General features: G+C 45.0%; 1 protein-coding gene across 3 annotated transcripts in view; it reads left to right on the top strand.

Moving 5' to 3' along the window:
- The window catches only part of mid1 (midline 1), a 378,412-nt gene that overhangs the window by 205,757 nt on the left and 155,025 nt on the right, over positions 1 to 17,630 (top strand). The window contains exon 1 of one of the 3 annotated variants that reach the window (XM_041211615.1): positions 2,261 to 2,286. The exons of the other annotated variants lie outside the window; for them this stretch is intronic. The gene's annotated coding sequence lies outside the window, so the exon portion shown is untranslated. Of the gene's footprint in view, positions 1 to 2,260; positions 2,287 to 17,630 lie in introns of those variants that run through there. 3 annotated transcript variants of the gene reach the window in all.

The raw sequence follows: 17,630 nt of genomic DNA, 5'->3' as shown, positions 1-17,630 counted from the left end.
GACAGATCTTCCTTTTCCATCTGAGAATATCCTTTTTCAGCTGTGCTAAGTGTCCTGGATACATAGCCTATCAGCCTCTCTGTACCGTCATCCATCTTGTGCGATAGTACCACTCCCACTCCATAGGGGGACACATCGCAGGTTAGCACCAATTCCTTTGTCGGGTCATAATGCACTAACAAATTTGAAGAGTGCAAGAGCTGTTCTCCTTTCAGTAAAGCTTCTTTGTGGGATGACTCCCAAACCCAACGCTGGTTTTTCTTTAGCAGTGAATGTAGAGGGACTGAACTGTTGATAAATTTGGTAGAAATCGGCCATAATAACTTACCATCTCTAAAAATGATTTTAAGTTCAGAGACGTTCTTAGGTGCAGGTGCCTCTCTGATTGCTTTACCCTCCTCTTCAACTGGGTGTAACCCTTGGGCAAATACCCGGTGGCCAAATAAATTACTTCATTTGCCTGAAAAGAGCATTTTTTCTTCTTTAGGAGGACTCCTGCTTCTAAAAATCGATTCAGGACTTCCTCTACATTAGCCCACTGTTCCTTTTCTGTGAATCCATTTTTAATGGCTTACCATTCACTTGCACTGTGACGATAAAAGTCTTCCCAACTTTCATGTTGAAAAATGAATAAAGGTCAGAATTGGTTGTTTCTGGTCCTTCTAAACTGTATACTTCATTGGACTTTGATTGTTGCCTGGAAGCCTGTTTAAATCTTGCTTTGTAATGTTTCAATATGTGTCTACTTCTGTGACAAAAATAACACTCTACCTTTTTAAACTGCTAATTGTTAGGAGTGTGATTGTTTCCACGTCGATAAAAATTCGTTTTTGACTTTGCTGCTAAGCTGTTTCCTCTAAGCTTTTGGTTAGCGGGGGCTGTGTCCTGCTTTGTCGCGGAGTCCCAGCTTTTTGCGCCAAATTTGGCTGACTGTTCCCACCCAACTAGGATAACAGTGCCATTTTGTTCCCCTTGAATCACTTGTGAATCCCTTGTAGCGCTTCCTATCACAAGCGCTATTTCTAACGCTTTCTTAAAATCAAGATCCACTTCAACCAGCAATCTTCACTGAATAGCATCCTCCTGCACGCCACAGACTAAACCATCCCTGAGCATGTCATTCAGGGTTTCACCAAAATCACAATATTCCGTTAGTTGTTTTAATTTCTCCACATAGGTAGCAATGGTCTCCCCTGGGGCTCCATTCTGTGAATTGAACCTGAACCTCTGCATTGTGACTGAGGGCTTGGGTTGAAAATGTCCCTTAATGAGGTCGACTAATTCACTGACAGTCTTCGAATCTGGGGCACTGGGACTGTCAAACTTCGCATTAAACTGTAGCTTTTGCACCCATAAATACTGAGGAGAATCACTCTCCTCTTTTCCTCTCCTGTGATTTTGTTGGCTTGAAAGTAGAATGCAAGACATTCTATATTTTAAGATCTATCTGTGGAGGCTGGTTCGAAGGGATTGATTCTACAAAACAGTGGCATCTCAGATGAGTATATCATCCTCTTTTTTTAATTATCTTAGGTACTCACAATTGCTGGGTAAGGGACAGTACCGAATCTGATTTATCCTCGTCACCAGTTTGTTATAGAGTTGATATTCCAGTCAACTTTTCTTGGTGGGCACATTTAACTTTATTTACAAGACAACAGCAGCAACTACATGTGTGCATCTAACTCTATAACTAAAGAAGAACTCTCCACCAGAGGTTCCCCGTACTGTTAACTCATTATTTTACACAGATCATGTGATCTTACAACACAGGATTGCTCTTAAAGCTATAGTCCTACGCTTATCAAAACTATAATTACTACAGCTATAACATACTATATTGTTCCATTGCCTAAAGACAAGACTGCCCAATAATCTGACATATAATCACTGTTTGAAATTATACAGATGAAGTCTCCAGCTGTTAATGATACCTTCTGGCTCCTGGCTGACATCCAGATCAGTGCCCAGTCTGTCACACAATGTTCATTGTGTTGTATTTCCTTGATGTGATGGACAGCAGTGCTTCAGCACATCAGGATAAGGTCTAAAACCTCCACAGCACTGACCTGTAAAGGGTAAAAATAAAGGGATCTGCTCCCATGTACAGGATTCTGACATTATTTTGCACTGTTATCTAGATTGGGCTTATTTTATGTCGAAAGTATTCTTTCCTCTCTGCTGTCTTTCTCCTTATTATTGTTATTTAGCTGCTTCCAATTCTCTGTCTTCTCCTGACATTTACAAACCCACATGCTGCCTGCTGCCCTCGACGCCTCACACACGGTAAGTCTTCATCGGTCTTCCTGTGGGAGCCAAACATGGCAAGCTGATGTACCAGGGGAGGCTGTGGCTTTGCTGACAAGTTAATTCTAAATTCAGCAGGAATTTGAAAGTGGAGAACTTGGCTGATTATTTTCTTTCATCCTGTAACCCGGATTATTGCCGTCAGTCATGCTGGCCTGAACAAGAGGCGCTGATCCTCAGGCACAACATGATGCTCAGTGTTAGGGACATACGAGTTACCAGATAAAGAACGATCAATGTCCATCCGGTTCACCCTCTGCTATCCTGGTAGTCACATGATATAATGATAATGGAGCTGCTGACTATTCATTGCAATCAATCTCTATTAGATAGCCTACAACGGACCCAAACACGAGGCAAGGAAAGCCGTACTGTTGGAGATCTTTGGGAACCACAGGTCCAAAGTCACCAGTTCCTCCAGGGCACATCATGTCTCAGATCACTCAAAAATGAATCCTAAAGCACTATTTTCTGAAAGGATTCTGTCCAAGTTGCACTTAACTGAATCAAAACGAGCTACTTCACCATCTTCCTAGCTGGTCTGTTTCTTTGACCACTTGCTCACTGAAATATTGGCCTTGGTGGGGGTGGGGAAGGTAGTGGAATCTAAAAAGTCCACTTACATGTCCGCCACTATTTTCACAGAGGCAGATTTCACAAACGAGATTTGGCATTGTATAGGCATCACCAGGCCTCAGATTTAACACATTAAGTAGGCCCCTGCCTGCCTAGGTCAGATTGTTCTTGGTTAAAACTGTGGGAATAAGTCAGGAATGTGACAATCGGGCCTCTTGAACCTCCATTTTTCCCATCTTAACTGCTGGTTAAAATCAGAGGTTAAAATGCTTCAGAGCTAGTGCTTTGTTTTGTGGGTAAACATGGCAGTCAGAAAGTGAGCAGAATGTTTGGCCGTAAGTCTATCAATAATCTCTCATTTCCACCTATCGCTTTCAATTGGAAACACATGGAGCTTCAAACAAAATAAGTGTTAGAAGCAACACTTTGATATTTACTTTGCCATTTGCATTAGAGTTGCCAACTCTGGTTGGACCAGTTCCTGGGGCTTCAATCACAACTTCCTGTCACCAACAGCTTGCCCATGGGCTCCTGTCATTGGTCACCTGTCATGCCCATCATCCCAGTGTCCCACCTTCCCCAACCAATTGGAACTCTTTGTTAAACCAACTGGATGATTTTTCATTGTCAAAGAAACTTTTTTTTCCCACATCTTCAATATCTTTATTAGAAACAATGAAAATTATTCAAACAATTTTTAAAAAAACATTCAATTTTCCTTAATGTTGCCATGCTTTTTTCCCCCTGGTTCCTTATGGCAGTTTCCTGAAGATTAATCGTTAATTCTTAAACAATCCTGGAAGGCTGCCAATCCTGATTTGTAGTTGCGGATGTGTTTGGAGGAAAGGAGAGAATGGGTGTAAACTCTGGCCTGGGAATTTTCTTTCAGAAGATGGAACTTTATCTCCACAGAAAAAATGGTTTGAGATCAATATCTATAATGCTCGGGGCTGGACTGGCAAGATGTGCCTTTGTCATGACAAAATTTTGAATGTGGACGAAATGCCGAATTCTGAGGAATCAGTGAAATTGCGAAATCATAGTGTGGTGGCAAACATTAGCACTCCAGATGACCTGTGCCCTTGACCGTCTGTGACTGCTTTCTAAAATTACAAATATCTCATTACAATTAGTCCTTGCTAATCACCCATAGTCCTGGGCAACTTTATGTCAAGGCTTAATTAACTACTAGCGTTGAACATGATACCAAGAGGATGTTTCCCCTTGCTAGAGCTGGGGGGCACAGTTTAAAAATAAGGGGTCTCCCATTTAAGATGGAGATGAGGAGGCGTTTCGTCTTGCAGAGGGTTGTTAGTTTTTGGAATTCTCTTCCCCAGTGAGCAGTGGATACTGCATCATTGAATATATTCAAGACTGAGTTAGACAGATTTTTGATCGATAAGGGAGTCAAGGGTTATGGGGGACAGGCAGGAAAGTGGAGTTAAGGCCACAGTCATATTAGCCATGATCTATGGAAGGGTGATGGAAGCTTGAAGGGCCGAATGGCCTACTCCTGTACCTATTTCTTATGATCTTAAGAATATAACTGGCATAGAAAGTAACCCACAGTTAACGTGCAATTTGCTCTGGTGTCTGCACTTCTTGTGGCATTTATCTAGTATTTTCATTAGTTCGGGATGTCTAATAGTTCTTTATAGCTAATGGAGTACATTGCAGGTGTTGACATTGACTTTAATAACCTCAGACCTTTATAGCTCCCAGTCTCCCTTCAGAGCAGATGCTGAATTTTGATTGGTTTTCTGAAGATGGGAAGACGGAATGAGTTGAAGCTTGGGTTGGACACCCTTCATCGGACACCATGTTGGAAAGATGGCCAATACTCTTGGTATCTGCATGCTTCTTTCTTCTCCCAGGCAGCTGGCCCCTGGATCCTAGCAACAAAGATAGAAGGAGCTTGCATTTATATAGCACCCTTTACAACCTCAGAACATCCCAAAGCTCTTTACAGCCAATGAAGTACTTTTGAAGTGTAGTCACTGTTGTAATGTAAGAAACACAGCTCTGCAAGATCCCACAAAGAGCAACAAGATAAATTTCGGGGTAGGTTGTTTTAGGTGTTGGTTGAGAGATAAATGGTGGCCAGGATACTGGAAGAACCCTCTTGAAATAGTCTCATGGGATCTTTTCTGTGCACTGGGTAGGGTTTAATGTCTCAGCTGGAATAAGGTCATCTTATTTCATCGGACAGAGCAATTTGTGTGTCAGCCTGGATTATGAGTTTAAGCTCCTGGAGTGAGACTTGAACCTACAGCCCTCTGACTCAGAGGTGAGACCGGTGCTCAGGCCTTATCTAAATAATAGCGGTGATCTGTCAGTGACTGTCATGCTTCCACAGGCAGCTTGACAACCGAAGAAACAAATTTGTGTCTCCCTGCCTTCTCGGTCAGGGTCCGCATGTCAATCGAGGGAAGGGGATTAGAAACAAAAACAGAAAATGCTGGAAAAACTCAGCAGGTCTGGCAGTATCTGTGGAGAGGAAGATAAGAGTTAACGTTTCGAGTCCGTATGACTCTTCATCAGAACTGAAGAGCAATAGAAATGAAGTGAAATATAAGCTGTTTAAGGGGGGGGTGGGACAGGTGGAGCTGGATTTCACCTCATTTCTATTTCTCTTCAGTTCTGGTGAAGAGTCATACGGACTCGAAACGTTAACCCTGTCTTCCTCTCCACAGATACTGTCAGACCTGCTGAGTTTTTCCAGCTAATTTTGTTTTTGTTTCAGATTTCCAGCATCTGCAGTGTTTTGCTTTTCTCTGAGGGAAGGAGATTAGTTGTGGCCAGGAACTGTCATGAAGAGAGCTGTGGAATTGTGAGGAGCACTCCAGCTCCAACTGGCTCTACATCAATTTAAAAGCCATTATTATAGTCTCCCCTAGGTGCTGGTTGTTTGCTAGGCCACATCCGCTCCTAGGCCACCTGGTGATGCAGGCTCGATGTGCACTTCACTCAGCAACCCAATCTCCCTAGGTATTCGAAAACAGGCTTTAACCCCTTATTAGTATATGGAGCAGGCCGAATGCCTGTCAATGCCTGAAAGATACCCCCAACCCCAAATCCAGGTTGATGTCCTTCGGGCATCCCTGGGGTAGAACAACTTGATCCTCAAAACTGGGCCTTGTTATTGCCCATAAAGTAGGTGCAACGAGACTCAAATTTTTACCTTAATGGCTTTGAAACACTCTCTAAAATGGGGCAATCGATACGGGATTCTATGGGTTTTCATGCTTCACACACCAGGAAATTTGATTTAACTACTTGTTTCAGAAGGAGATACTTTCCAGATTAGCTAAGAAGAGATAAATAACTGAGCAGGTTGCAAATAAAGTCAATTTTGATTCTTCCATGGCCAATCCTCTCCTGCTGCCACCTCCTCTCTCTGATTACTCATAACCTCTTGCAGCTTTTCCTTATTCAGCCGATTCTCCAGTCCAAACCAAGTTTCTATTCCTCTGCATTAGAACTTAGAGCAAGTCATAATTTTCCTAAATTTGCCAAGCAAAAAAAAAGGCAAAATACTGGCTGTCAACAGGTGAACCATCTTGTGGGTGATTCTAGGGAGAGAGGTACTAATAAATTCAATACAGATTTCAGGAGAAACCTCTTGACTAAGAGTGGTTAGAATGAGTAACTGACTATTACAAGGGGCAGTTGAGAGAAAAGATATAAACGCATTAAGGTACAGATAAATGAAGGAGAAATGAATAGAAGGATATGCTGATACGGTAAAATAAGGTAGGGTAGGAGGAGGCTTGTGTGAAGCATAAAGCAGTTAGGTTGAGCAGCCTGTTATGCTGTATATTCTTTCTAATTCCTTGCCATTTTAAGATTTCAGTACAGCCAGGCAGGCAATATATACACTGATAAAAAGCTGTGCATCATCCAAACAGTGTTTGAGCTGCCCTCATTCTTCCTAAGGAGACCAGGTTCCTGCCTCAGTCAGTTTATTTATAAAGTAAACTGTGACCTTTGCACTTTCCTCTCTGCAATCACAGAGACTGGAAGAGCCTCTTCCAGGACCTCAAGTTCTTGGTCCCTGCTACTGGGGCTTAAAGGGTTAAAATTACGTGAATGTTTTCTCATTTGCTTCAACACGTTTGTTTAATAGTTTTTTTAATTTATTCATTCACGGGGTGTGGGCATTGCTGGCTAGGCCAACATTTGTTGCCCATTCCTATTTATTTGCCCTAGAGAAGATGGTGGTGAGCTGCCACCTTGGTGCATATGGTGTAAGTACACCCACAGTGCTGTTAGGAAGTGGGTTCCAGGATTTTGACCCAGCGACAGTGAAGGAACGGCAATATATTTCCAAGTCAGGATGGTGAGTGACTTGGAGGGGAACTTCCAGGTGGCGGTGTTCCCATCTACCTGCTGCTCTTGTCCTTCTACATGGTAGTGGTCGCGGGTTTGGAAGGTGCTTCTAAGGCGTCTTGGTGAATTCCTGCAGTGCATCTTGTAGATGGTACACACTGCTGCTACTGTGTGTTGGTGGTGGACGGAATGAATGTTTGTGGATGTGGTGCCAATCAAGCGGGCTGCTTTGTCCTGGATGGTGTCAAGCGTCTTGGGTGTTGATGGAGCTGCACTCATCCAGGCAAGTGGAGAGTATTCCATCACACTCCTGACTTGTGCCTTGTAAGTGGTGGACAGGCTCTGGGGAGTCAGGAGGTGAGTTACTCACCGTAGGATTCCTAGCCTCTGACCTGTTCTTGTAGCTACAGGATTTATATGTCTAATCTAGTTCAGTTTCTGGTCAATGGTAACCTCCAGGATGTTGCTAGTTATAAAACTATCAAAATGGGAGAGGCTGTGTAACTGGACGGGATGGTTGGAGCAGAAGGTCGTGTGAAGAATACAGCTGGCATTGCTATAGTTCCCCCCTGAGCTCATCAACTCACAAATGGCACTGGGGTCACAGTCCAGGCTGATGAGTTTCAAAATGATATTAATTCTGACCGAAGGATTCAAGGGCTGTGAAAGTCAATGATGGAGTGAAATTCCTGTCTTTAATTTAACACAGGTATGAAATAGTGGAAACTCTTTTATATTCAGGTCTGCTATTTTTTTTCTCCTAAAATACATAAAGAATTTTACCTGCAGGGTCTTTATGAGAACTGGGTGCCAGAGTTTAGGAGTATCCCTTTCACCTCTAGGACACAAGAGCTAATGCAGGCCAGAAAGGGCAAAAGGCCTCCTGCGTCTCATACTTTATTCCACAAATTTCCATCTGTTGCTTATTTATTGCAAAATTACTGCAATTGCCAACAGTGTAAGTGGTAAGGACTTAACTATTCTGATTGAAAGCAATGTGCCAGTTTTTGGAGTTGGAAAAACAAGGCATGGATCATCGCCAGATGGAATGGAACTTCATGTCTGCCATTGCTCTCTCCATGGGCTCTCAAATTCGGCTCTGGCGAGCAAAGGAAAGAGGTCAACAAACAGGAAGTGAGGTCAAATCAAACAGGATATTCTTGTGCCAGTTCCTGGGGGGGCCCATGAGTAGGTTGCCCACCCGCCCTGCAGAAAGATGCATCAGGCCAAGAAGAGAAATAAAAGACAGGGAAGGAAAAATTTGTTGGAATCAGATCTTTCTAAGGAGTAAGGAGATTCTCACCAGGTTCAGCAAGATTACCTCATTGAATCTTAAAGCAGAATATTCCAAGTTAAAGTTCAACAGACATTTCATGCTGTGAGGCAATAATTTAAGACAGTTAACTCCTTCTCCGACTTGGGGCTGAGCTGAGGACGACAGAGGTTTAATCGCAATACCACTGGATTGAGATGAATGTCTTCCCAAAGGTGAATCTACACTAGGTTTCAGTGGAATGTGGTTTGGTAGTCTAATGCCTCATATTAAACTGAGACCTAATGCAGTAATTCAGGCTGATCCCCTCAGGGTAATTTGCTAAGATTCATTGTTTTGATTAGGCCTTTGTAAATGGGAGTACAGCTCCAGCTATACTGGATGCTTTGAGTGTGTATTTGAACGAGTGCCTGAGTTATGTTGAGTTTACTCAACTCATTTACAATTTGATAGTCCGGGTGAAATTTGCTCGCTGCCTGTTGGAGATTTTTTTTTGTTTTGGCCAGTTTTACATATAAGCCATGCAGTTAATGCTTATTTTATCCAGGCTGGAATCTTGCTCTGCAATCGGTAGCAGGAAATGAGGCAGATGGGCGCGCTTAGTTGTGTGGGAAGCGAAATGTCAGCTTCCCGAAGGTGGGATGAAGGCAGGGCATTAAGGATGCAGTGGATCGAGCTTCCTGGCAGCAAATGGCAGGAAGGTATTTTTAATGTATTAGCTTTTCATGCATACTCATTAAAACACCATTTTGCTGGATTAAATAGCACCTCTGTAATTAACTCTGCAATAAATGAGAAAGACATTCCTTTGGGTTCACGACTGGTTAAATGTGGCATGCAGCAGGTGAGGTAGTCTTCCTGGTGGATTTGGACTGAGTAGGAGTTGTTTTTCATTCATGGGGAGTTTTGGAACATGGGAAAGGAGCCTTAGTGCATTGACATCGGGCACTGGCTAAGCAACAGGACCGAGGGAGGGAGGGTGGGTCATGACTGACCTGCAAAGGTTCGTGGGAGACAGAGGGAGGAAGCTTGACTACACAGGCGAGGTCAACAGTCAGGAGGTCAAGCATGATTGTGAGGAGGCCCAGGGTTATTGAGGGAAGGTCAATGGTGAGACCCTCAGAGTCGAGGGTAATAGAGGGCAGGTCAAGGGTGATGGTGTGAGTTTCGAGGCTAATGGAGAGAAGGTCAAAGATGACTGAAGGATGGTGCAGGGTGTGGGCTTCAAGCTCCTAGGTCACTGTGGGAGTATCCAGGGGCATAGCTATGACAACACAAAGAAGTCTCCAGAGTACAAGCCGAGCATGGAGGTGTTCATGGTTGAGTAGGTTCAGACCAGGCTGTGGTCAGTGCAAAGTATAAATATACATTGGTCCAAAGTTCTCAGGTCAGGAGGGATGAGTGTCCTACTGCAATCACTGGGAAACAGGACTTCACTTCGTTCCAAGATGGACTGGAAGAGAACCTGCAAGGAGGCATCACTAACCTGTGGGGCTGCTTGTTGTCCGCTCTGAGACTTCACTCCAGAATAGCAGGTGGCAGCAGCAATTGAAGTTATCCAGTGGTAGAAAGGTGATTAGATGGGAGCAGCAACTGAGGATATTGGGGTGGAGGGTGAGGGAAGATCAGGGGGTTCTAGTAGCAGCTGTAGCCTTGAAGCATCCACTCACACATCCAGACTGATGTAGCTGGATTGCAGGGAACATATACCTGTCCGAGTTCCCTTTAAATATGACGGCCGTGAAGTAATAGGGTGCACGCCGACTTCCTGCTCGCTCCCGCTGCACGATTGGCCGGGCACATAATCCATGAATATGTAATTGGATGACTGCTGGGGGATTGCGTGTGGTCAGCTGACCTACCTATGAGTGGAAATTTGCATCGGTCTTCACGATGGAAAAGGACGGCGCAGGTATAGACGTCAGGGTGGAGGGCTGTGAAATATTGGAATAAATTAACATAGAGAGGGAGGAGGTACTGTCAGGTTTAGCGGCCTTAAAAGTGGATAATTCCGCATGCCTGGATGAGATGTATCCCAGGCTGTTCAGGGAAGCAAGGGAAGAGATTTAAAGGGGCCCTGGCAGTAATTTTCAAATCCTCTCTAGCCACAAGTGAGGTGCCAGAGGACTGGAGGACTGCTAATGTTGTCCCATTATTAAAAGAGGGAGTAAGGGATAGACCAGGAAATTACAGGCCAGTCAGTCTAACCTTGGTGGTGGGGAAGTTACAAGAAAGAATTCTGAGGGACAGAATATATCTGCATTTGGAGAGACATGGATTAATCAGGGATAGTCAGCATGGATTTATTAAGGGAAGGTTGTGTTTGACAAATCTGATTGAATTTTTTGAGGAGGTAACCAGGAGTGTTGATGAGGGTAATGCATTTGATGTAGTTTATATGGACTTTAGCAAGGCTTTTGATGAGGTCCCCTATGGCAGACTGGTCAAGAAAGTAAGAGCCCATGGGATCCAAGGCAAAGTGGCACTTTGGATCCAAAATTGGCCGAGAGGCAGGAAGCAGAGGGTGATGGTAGAGGGATCTTTCTGTGACTGTGACTGTTTCCAGTGGGGTTCCGCAGGGCTCGGTGCTGGGGCCCTTGCTGTTTGTGGTGTACATAAATGATTTGGGCTTAAATGTAGGGAGTATGATCAAGAAGTTTGCGGATGAAACGAAAATTGGTTGGGTGGTAAATAGCGAGGAGGATAGCCGTAAACTGTAGGAGGATATCAATGGACTGGTCAGGTGGGCAGAGCAGTGGCAAATGGAATTCAACCCAGAAAAGTGTGAGGTAATGCACTTGGGGAGGGCTAACAAGGCAAGAGATTACACTAAGAATGGTAGGACACTAGAAAGTATTGAAGATCAGAGGGACCTTGGTGTGCATATGCACAGATCCCTGAGGTAGCAGGGCAGGTAGATAAGGTGGTTAAGAAGGCATATGGGATACTTGCCTTTATTAGCCGAGGTGTAAAATACAAGAGCAGGGAGGTTATGCTGGAACTGTATAAAATGCTGGTTAGGCCACAATTGGAGTACTGCGTGCAGTTCTGGTCACCACATTATAGGAAGGATGTGATTGCACTGGAGAGGCTGCAGAGGAGATTTACCAGGATGCTGCCTGGGCTGGAGGGTCTGAGCTATGAGGAAAGATTGGATAGGCTGGAGTTGTTTTCCTTGGAGCAGCGAAGGTTGAGAGGGGATCTGATAGAGGTGTATAAGATTACGAGGGACATAGATAGGGTGGATAGGAAGGCCCTTTTCCAATTAGTAGAGTGGTCAATAACCAGGGGGCATAGATTTAAGGTGAGAGGTAGAAGGCTAAGAGGGGAGTTAAGGAGAAATGTTTTCACCCAGAGGGTGGTGGGTGCCTGGAACTCACTGCCTGAAAGGGTGGTTGCATCAGAAACTCTCATAACATTTAAGAAGTATTTAGATATTCACTTGCATTGCCATAGCCTCCAGGGCTATGGGTCAAGTGTTGGAAAATGGGATTTATGTAGTCAGATCTTTGTTGACCAGCGTGGACACGATGGGCTGAATGGCCTCCTTCTGTGCTAAGTCGATGAGATTCCACACATTACTGGTCTGGCTGTTGAGATGCCACATCAAATTGGCCTTTTACACAGGCAGCAAAGGCATTATTTTAGTTCAGCCTCGTTTCTAAAGTTAACAAACTTTCATAGCAATAACAAAGAGAACCATTTTCTTTTCAAGTCTCAGACGTGGGTCAGTGACAGCCCTCTGATGGTTGTAGCTTCAAGCCACACCCCAGAAACTTGACCATATAATTCAATCTGGCAGTTCAGTGCAGGATTGAGGGAGTGTTGCACTGTCAGAGATGCTGTCTTTCAGATGAGGCAATACAATGAGGTCCCATTAGGCCGTTCAGGTGGATGCAAAAGATCCCAAGGCAGTATTTGAAGAAAGTCAGTGGAGTTCTTCTTGTGGTATAGCCAATACTTAACCCTCAACCAACAACAGATCTAGTCGTTTGAGTGTGGTAGGAATCTGGAACTCTGAATCTGAAAGGATGGTAGATGCAGAAACTCTCATAACATTTAAGAAGTGTTTGGATGTGCACTTGAGATGCCATGACATACAAGGCTATGGGCCTCATGCTGGAAAATGGGATTAGAATAGTTAGGTACTTGTTTGACCGGCGCAGACTCGATGGGCCAAAGGGCCTTTTTCTGCGCGGTAGACCTCTATGACTCTACGACTGTATTTGCTATTTGTGGGATCTTGCTGAGCACAAGTGGCTGCTGTGTTTCCCTACAGTGACTACACTTCAAAAAAGCACTTCATTGGCTGTAAAAACTCTAAGGGAGTTCTAAGATTGTGGGAAGGATCTCTGCCAATGCAAGTTTCATTTTTATTACTTGGTCTATAATCTCACCCAGAAAATAATTATTTCCAATAATTAAGGCTTATTGTTCCTTTAATGAATCGTGATCCAAGAGTAAACCCAAAGAGAAAAGAAAGGACAATTTTGTTTCATCCTTGATATCAGTGTAGAAAGTTTTGGAAGATTTAATCCTGTTGCAATTTTAATAGGGATGGGACAGGAAAAATTCAGATCAATGAAGCTGAGGAAGCTTGTTAGATAGATAAACAGTTTGTAGCATCAGGAAGGAACTGCTCCACCTTAAAGTTAAGCAAACATGATATGAAGAGTCGCTTCACATCACGTTGTGGATGATTCATCACTTTTAATTCACGGCAGTCTGTCTACCGCCATATACAGCTCGGCAAGGTTCAGAAAGTAGCAGGTCAAGAAAGTAGCAATCGCTCGTCCTATAACCCTGAGAAAGATGGGTCAAAGGAACAAAGAGGAAGGCGAGAGAGAATCCATACTCCATTGAGACCTCTCCCTGTGCACTAAAAGGCTGCAAAACTGAACAGAACTGGGAGCAGATGGTGTTCTAAGAGGCTCCCCAGGCTAAAGGCTGCCTCTTATTAAGAAGGCACTGGGGTGCAGTCACAGCTACCTAGATTCTCCTTGTGCTCCAGCAATTGCCCTGGCAGCACATTGAAAATTTGTTTTCCTTTATTTTGGCAAGGAAAGGCAGCAATTTGCTGCCTGTGATCGGAGTTACATGAGGGGCCTCGTTGTGTAGGTAACCGAGGGCAATAAGTGCAGTTTTGCATTGCTGCTTCTCACCATACCACGTGCATAATAACTGCAATTTAAAAATTCTGAGCCCTGTGTTCAAATTCTTCCATAACCTCACCCTTCACAATCTCTTTAACCTTCTACAGCCCTACAACTCTCTGGCATATCTGTGCTCCTCCAATTCCAGCCTCTTGCATATCTTCGATTACTCCACCATTAGTGGCCCTGCCTTTAGCTGACTAGGCCCTAAACTGTGGTATTCCCTCCCAAAACTTCTCCACTTCTCTTTCCCCCTTTGCGATGCTTCTTAAAACTCTTTGAGCAAGCGTTTCGTTATCTGTTTTAAAGACTCTGTGGGCAGGATTTTTACCAGCATTTCACTTGCATTTCCCCCAACTTAGTCTACTGCATTCGCTGCTCCCATTGCAGTCTCCTCTACATTGGAGAGATCAAACGCAGACTGGGCAACCGCTTTGCAGAACACCTGCAGTCTGTCTGCAAGAATGACCCAGACCTCCCTGTTCGCTTGCCATTTTAACACTCCACTCTGCTCTCTTGCCCACATGTCTGTCCTTGGCTTGCTGCATTGTTCCAGTGAAGCTCAACGCAAACTGGAGGAACAGCACCTCATCTTCCGACTAGGCACTTTACAGCCTTCTGGACTGAATATTGAATTCAACAACTTTAGATCTTGAACTCCCTCCTCCATCCCCACCCCCTTTCCATTTCTTCCCCCTTCCTATTGTTTTTTCCAATAATTTATATAGATTTTTCTTTTCCCACCTATTTCCATTATTTTTAAATCTATACGTTTTATGCCCTTTTAGTCTTATTTCACCCCACCCCCACTAGACCTATCTGTACCTTGCGTGTCCTACTATCCATTCTTAATTAGCACATTCTTTTAGATAATATCACCACCTTCAACACCTCTTTGTTCTTTTGTCTGTGACATCTTTTGATTATCTCCTCCTATCACTGCTTTCTTGTCCCTACAACCGCCACCAACCCCCCCTCCACTTCTCTCCCCACCCCCCCACCTTAAACCAGCTTATATTTCACCCCTCTCCTATTTTTACTTAGTTCTGTTGAAGGGTCATGAGGACTCGAAACGTCAACTTTGCTCTTTTCCGCCGATGCTGCCAGACCTGCTGAGTTTTTCCAGGTCTTTATGTTTTTGTTTAGGATTTTTACCTCATCGGGCAGAGGGACCCGGAAGCGGTCACGAAGCAGATCGCCGCCCACGATCAGACCCCGACATCGATTTCACACTAGCTGACCAATCAATGGCCAGCCATCACTAGACATGCGCTGAAACCTGAGCACTGCCAGGGTGAGTGCAGGAGGAGGGCGAGGGTGGAATTTTGCGCATCCCGCCTGTGGATGAGGTTTCATTAAAAATCCACAGGCCATAAGATTGGATAGGCAGTGAAAAATTGAATTAATACTTTATTGGCCTTAATAGCCTGTTAATAGTTGGTGGGTTCACTGCCAACTCCTGCGCGCGCCCACTGATTGAAATATCGTGCGGGTGCACAATGACATCGGGACACTCACCTGCTCAACAAAACGTTCAGCTCCTACTGTGGCTCTGTGTCAAACTTTGTCTGATAACACCCCTCCTAAAGCACCTTGGAATGTGTTTTTTTTCAAATCAGATTCAACTTCTACACATGGATCACGAGGTGCATCAATACAATCAATGAATATTACAATCATTTCAATATGGTCATTACAGACAGTCAGACAGTGCAATGGTATTGGAGTTATCAACATACATCATGTTGCACTCTGAGGTGCTTCAATACAATTATAATACAATTAGTATTCAATGCATACATTCATTGTGAGCTGTACAGCCCGAGGGGTCTATACCTCTCCCAGCCCCTTGGTGCGCTATGGCAGAAAGGTCTTAGACAGCGACCTTTCCCCATTGGGCCTTTGCAGCAGCTGCCCCAAGCTTTAGTGCGTCCCTCAGCACGTAGTCCTGGACCTTGGAATGTGCCAGTCTGCAACACTCGGTCAGGGACAACTCTGCACTGGAAGACCAACAAGTTTCGGGCAGGCCAAAGAGCATCTTTCATCGAGCTGATGATCCTCCAGCTGCAGTTGATGTTTGTCTCAGTGTGTGTCCCTGGGAACAGCCTGTAGAGCACAGAGTCCTGTGTCACAGAACTGCTCGGGATGAACCTCGACAGAAACCACTGCATCTCTCTCCAGACCTTCTTTGCAAAGGTACATTCCACAAGGAGGTGAACAACGGTCTCGTCCCCACCACAGCCACCTCGAGGGCAACGTGCAGAGGGGGTGAGACTCCTGGCGTGTAGGAAGGATCTGATGGGGAGGGTCTTTCTCACCACCAGCCAAGCTACATCTTGGTGCTTGTTGGAAAGTTCTGGCAATGAGGCATTCTGCCAAATGACTTTGACAGTCTGCTCGGGGAACCATCCCACAGGATCCACCCTCTCCTTTTCCCTCAGGGTGTCTAAGACGTTATGTGCCGACCACTGCCTGATGGACTTGTGGTCAAAGGTGTTTCTCTGCATAAATTTTTCCACGAGGGACAGGTGGTATGGCACGGTCCAAATACTTGGAGCGTTCCGCGGCAGCGTGGCCAGACCCATCCTTCACAACACCGGGGACAAGTAGAACCTCAGCATGTAGTGACACTTGGTGTTTGCCTACCGAGGGTTTATGCACAGCTTGATGCAGCCACACACAAAGGTGGCCATCAGTATGAGGGCGATGTTGGACACGTTTTTTCCCCCTTTATCTAGAGGCTTGTACATCGTGTCCCTGTGAACATGATCCATTTTCGACCTCCAGATAAAGCGGAAGATGGCTCGGGTGGTCGCCATCACGCAGGAGTGTGGAATGGGCCAGACCTGCGCCACGTACAGCAACAGCGAGAGTGCCTCACACCTGATGACCAGGTTCTTACCCGCAATGGAGAGGGAGCGTCGCTCCCACATGCCCAGTTTTCTTTTCACCATAGCCACTCGCTCCTTCCAGTTTCTAATGCATACCCCGGTCCCTCCGAACCACATCCCCAGCACCTTCAGGCGGTCAGCCCTGACAGTGAAGGGGACAAGGAATCGGTCAGTCCAGTTCCCAAAGAACATGGCCTCGCTCTACCCACAATTTACCTTGGCTCCTGAGGCCAGTTCGAACTGGTCACAGATGTGGATCAGTCTGCGCATTGACAGCGGATCCAAGCAGAAGATGGCAACATCGTCCATGTACAGGGAGACTTTGACCTGAGTGCCTCCACTGCCTGGGATCGTCACTCCTCTTATGCCCGGATCCTTCCTGATGGACACAGCAAAGGGTTCTATGCAACACACAAACAGGAAAGGGGAGAGAGGGCAGCCCTGCCTGACTCCAGATTTAATCGGAAAGCTTTCTGATTCCCATCCATCGATTGAGACTGCGCTACTGATGTTTGTGTACAGCAGTTGGATCCAGTTGTGGATTCCGTCCCCAAACCCCATTTTGGAGAACACATCCATCATGTAGGTGTGCAATATTCTGTCAAAGGCCTTCTCCTGATCCAGACTGATGAGGCAGGTATCCACACCCCTGTCCTGTACATAGGCAATCGCATCCCTGAGCAGCGCGAGGCTGTCGGAGTACAGCGCACGTCTGGTCAGGAATGTTTTGCCTCATTAAAACGTTATATAAATGTAAATTGTTGTCGTTGATTAAAAGTGCTTGTGCCTGTTTGCATTTTGTGGGCCTGGTAATCTCATTGTACCCATGCTCTGCCTTTGAAATTACTTTTGGGGGATTAGTAAATGGACCTTCCATGTTGGGGATGCCTCCTATTCTTACATGATTTCTCAATCAGCCAGCATTTATTGAATGGTATCTGACAGAAGGTAAGACACACTCACAAGAAGAATGCATGCATGGTAATCACTCAATTAATAAACTACTAAAGCATTGTGTTCAATGCAATGGGGTCCATAGAGTCCCCTGTCAGAAGCCCTGTATCAATCCTGTCTGTCCCCATAGCCCCCTGCCAATCCCAA

This window comes from Carcharodon carcharias, chromosome 18 (assembly GCF_017639515.1).
Source record: "Carcharodon carcharias isolate sCarCar2 chromosome 18, sCarCar2.pri, whole genome shotgun sequence".
Taxonomy (NCBI): Eukaryota; Metazoa; Chordata; class Chondrichthyes; order Lamniformes; family Lamnidae; genus Carcharodon; species Carcharodon carcharias.
The sequence above is the reverse complement of the archived record's forward strand: the minus strand, read 5'-3'. Positions and strand labels throughout refer to the sequence as shown.